A 4,715-nucleotide genomic window follows, 5' to 3' on the forward strand; every position below is an offset into this window, starting at 1 on the left:
TCCACCGAGAACTGCATTGAGGGAATTGGGCTCAGTTTCACAATCTGACTGATTAGCTTTTGAAAATCGTGTACTGAGCCCATAAAATACGCTCATAAAGTGTTCAGGCAAGGAAGGATTTTCTGAGCATATACATTTGGCTAAGTTAGCTATACAGTGAAACACAACACGACAAAATATGCAATGGCTAACCACATAGCAACCCAAATATCTTGTTTCTTGAGATATGTACAATAGGGCATCATCTCTGATTTTTAAAAAAATGCATGCAATATAACTGCTGGTTATTATTGTTATTAAAATACATTCCTTAGAGGGAAGGGATCATATTATATATGAAGTCTGAAACCATAAAGGCATATTTAGTCATAACAACATGAAAATACCATATGAGAATGAAAAGCCTGCAGTGCATTCCCGAGACTGAAGAAAACACGATACTGTGTTTGAGAGAGGAGCCAGGTGGTCATGAAACTAAACGCTACATTGTATTGGAAATGCACGTGGGCTTCAGGAGGTCTGGTCGAGTCTAATCTGCGCATTTTAGGACTTGTTAAGCTTAACCTGACTCTTGAATTTTCTGTTTTGTTGGGGTTTTTTTCTGAAGTGATTTTGGTTTATTATTCAACAAATGGGAAATGCATTGATTTGCCTTTTTAGAAGATAATTTGTCTGAGGTTGACTGAATTGTGTGACTGGATTAAACTTACATAATGTGTCTTTCAGAGAGTGACTAATTGGAATTTCCTGCAAGCCATGGATTACTTTAAAATCAATTCTGTGAAGTCTTCATAATAAGACTTAACTGATTGTGAGATTAGTACCAGAAAACACGCATACGTTATCCAGCTAACACAGAGAGCAAATAGTGCTCAAGAAAACAGCTGTTTCTCCCGCACCCTGAAGGACTACTCCAGGGGGAAGTAAGGAAAGCGGAATCCCGGTAGGACCTAGGCTGAACCATGTTACGGTTGAGGTTTTAGAACAAATGAGAACATTTGAAATAGCAGGTTACCGTCTTTTTTCTCCGCCCCCCCCCCCCCCCCCCTTTTAGTCCATTTGTACAGTGTAAAACCTCTAAACAGATGTCTTGGTTTAAATGTTGTCGTGTTGCTGAGTTTGGTTTTTTAGTGCTCGTTTAAGTCACTAAAATGTACAGGACTGAGAGGCTGATCTGGTTGCGTGCTCTACTGCGAGGTTGCTCGGCTATTACTTCCAGTTGTTCCATTTTCAGTTCACCTCAATCCCATGAAATCATGTCCTCAAATTAAATTAAAAAAAAGACAGCCCTGCAGTTTCCTTCCTCCTGGAGTCTGCACAGTATATTGCTCTCTACACATGCAATGATTGCAAATGTCTGTCACAAACAATTAATAAAAAAATAAAATCAAGACTTTACTTAGAAAAGTGGAAGGGAGAAGACTTTCCTCCTCAGATTTCTACCTCTCTTTCATCCAGTATGTAGTAGACAGTATCTAATAATTGTCCCCATTAAGGTAGGGTTCAGACGGAGCAAGTTACGTTGGAAAATGAAAGTGCTATGGAGAGGAGACTTTGCTGGCGGGTGGGAGTGCAGGAGCCACTGGTGGAGAGCAGGCGTTCAATCAAGAGCCAGCCAAGGGTGTAAGAAGAAGAGCAGGACCTGCAGGCTTGCAAGGAGGGAATAGAGACAGCATAGAGCGCCTGGAGCAGGAGAGTAAGAGAACAGCTTCCTGCAGGATTTGAGTTCAACTCCCAGGTCCGTGACTTCATTTGTTTGCTCTCAGGGATGGTGACTCATCTCTGCAATGACGAGGGCTACCTGAGGACAGTGGCTTGCTCTCTCTTACTTTATTATCTCATGTACTGGTAAGCTAACGATCTGGACCTGCCCGGTGACCCAAACTGTGGTCAGGAAGGTGTGTACAACAGAAATTTCATTCTTTGTTTTGGTTTCCAAAGAAAGGAAGAGGGCAGTGTTAAGAAGAGCACTAGCTTGCAATGCCAAGCTCCCAAAATTAGGCAATGGCAGAAGAATGAGCGTATATATTATAGAATTATGTCATCTGAAAGCAGATGTATGAATTTTAATTACAACACTATGTTGGGGAAATATATGTAAGAATAGATAACATTTTTCATAATTTTTCAGTTGCTAGCTTTATGGCTTTAACTTTCAATCTAGGTTTCTGGTGTGCACAACTGTAGTGCATATAGCACATGTGCAGGGCTGTAAGTGTAGGTGAGCCCAGTATTCCTGTATCTGTAAACAGCAGAAAATGCTTTGCACTGAACAACGGGAAGCTGATTTATGTAAAACCAATTAAGCAGTCTGAGTTAGATTACTGTAACGCAAAGTAATGTTAGAATTAAAATTCATAATCTTATAACTACTTTCTAGATTATAACGCGTTTTCATAATTACAGCCATGAGATAGGACCTTTCCCTGTTGGGTAGTTTTGCTTACCTTTTTATTGGCATTCTTAAGATTTAATTTTCCAGGAGCCAGAGATCGGTTTCTACTAACGTGACTCTAAAGTGCAATTGAAAATAAATCAGTTCTTTAGAATTAGGAAAAAGGAAGCTGACAATTAAGGAATAAGTATGTCAAAACACAAATATGCACTCTACCAATGATTGAAAGGAAAATTCAAAATGCTTTATCTCGCTTCTTAAGTGGAATTACACAAAAACTAATAAGGGTTGATTCTGATAGTAAATGTACTCTTGAAAATCACTGGGTTATTTATTTCCAACAAATTCAATTTTCAAAGAGTTTATTTCCTAATATGAAGTTCTAGTGATTTATTTTTTCCTTTTAAAAAATAGAGGAATTTTGGTTTCCAAGGAAGCACGTAATGAAACTATGTTTCCAGAACTCCACAACTTGCTTCCTGAGCCTGTTGTCACTGAAAGCTGTTTGGAGAGTATGACTCCTTTGGGGCCGGTTTAGGTCTGCCTTGTTCCATGAGGACTATTACCTGATGTGGTCCTTGGGAATGAAACCATGAAGTGGCTTTAGCTAGAAAGAAAGGAGAGAATGAGCTTGAAAGCCTGTCTGCTTCCTCCTCTCCTGAGTGCCTACTATTCTCACACTTCTTATAGATGAGGTGGTCAGTTATTGCCATCTCTTACTCCTCACCTCATTTTTCTTGATCTCCTATTGCTGTGGAGCGTTACACTCAGAAGGATGTGCAGAAAAATGCGAGAGAGGCATTTATTCATCTGCAGCAGAAATCAGCGCTAACAAGCAAGACAGGCAGATTGAGGTAGCCATTGGAAAAGTATTTCTCGATAGGATGGATCAACCGGCCTCCTGTTTGTATTGAAGCTGGGAACGGAGCCAGATACTCTTAAGGCCCCTGTATGAGCCACTAATGCCCGACAACTTCATCCTGTATAATCTATAGCTAGTGTTTCGATTATTAGCTATTAACTTGCATTGCAGGTTAGTGGTTGGTGAAGCACGTATGTTGATCCTTAATCTCTGCAACCTGACCCAGCCCAGCAGATTTTTAAAACCTGTAGAAAAGGTACCGGTGGCCATGCAAGGGAAAGGAGGAGGGGCTCACGGTGAGCATTACTCTCAGCTGTATTGGCAGGATTGAGCTAAATGGTAACACCGTGATCAAGCTGCAAAACTCACACCAGTTCCACCCAGAAGACTGCGACAAACTGTGCCTGTCTTTGGTTGTTACTGAGTCATGAGAGATAAAAATACCTTTGCTGCAGAAGGGAGAGCGGTTGCGGTGCTGCAGCCTGTGGCAAGGGAAGGGAGGACTGCGCGCTGGCTAGCTGCACAGGCAGGCTGTTCACATGGAAAGGTCTTTTTGCGCCCTAAATGTTGGGATGGTGGTCAGCCCCACGGTGTAAATAGCTGCCGTAGCAAGTCAGACCAAAGGTCCATTTTTGCAGTCTCTGACAAAGACTGTTCACAAATGCTTGGAGAGCATTAGAAGAAAAAGGGCAGGAGTCGAGTGGCGGTCGTGGTGTCCCCTCCTGGCCGTCAGCGTGCCACTGAAGAGAGCCTCCCTCAGCTGGGCTGCCCCGGTGAGCGGCTCCGGGTGGATATGGCGTGGTCTGCCCTAGTCATTTGTGAGCCCATTACACTTTGACTCTGCTGCATCCTGTGGCAACGCTTTGATGATGCTGGTGTGAAATACTGTTTCCTTTGGCTTGTGTGAGGGGTAGCGAGGACCAGATTGTCCTGTGCAGGTTTCATCATCAGTCGCATCAGTCCAAGCAGCAGGTTTCAGTCTGATTTAAGACTATGTGTCATTCACCTTCTGTTAACGTTCACAAATCCCCAGTGAGAGGCACCACAGCAATTCAGGGTTTAGGTCTTAGGGGGAAAGGGTGCTGTGGTGAACTTTTGGTAGCATCTGTGTTCACATCACTACTAGAAGAGGCTGATACATGATGTGAGTTTGACGAGCCTCTTTTTATACGAAAGGCATTGGAAACTGTAATTTTAAAGGAAGAGCGATGAGCCTCTCCCGTTGCATTAACTGCTCCCAGCCTCACCTCCTGGTGCCCAACCCGTGTCAGACGGGGGGGTCGGGGAGAGCCGCTTTCTGCCACGTCCCCTGGGGCTGCTGTTCACTGTGTGCATCTGAGGATGCCCTGACACCCCCCGCACCCTCAACGGGCGAAGAGATGCCATTTTGTAGCGGTGCGGGACTCACCCCCCGCCGGCAGCCTTCCCGCTGGTGCTTCTCCTAGAGCCAGCCGGGGA

Source organism: Pygoscelis adeliae, unplaced genomic scaffold (assembly GCF_000699105.1).
Source record: "Pygoscelis adeliae isolate BGI_AS28 unplaced genomic scaffold, ASM69910v1 Scaffold160, whole genome shotgun sequence".
In the NCBI taxonomy this organism is placed as follows: domain Eukaryota; kingdom Metazoa; phylum Chordata; class Aves; order Sphenisciformes; family Spheniscidae; genus Pygoscelis; species Pygoscelis adeliae.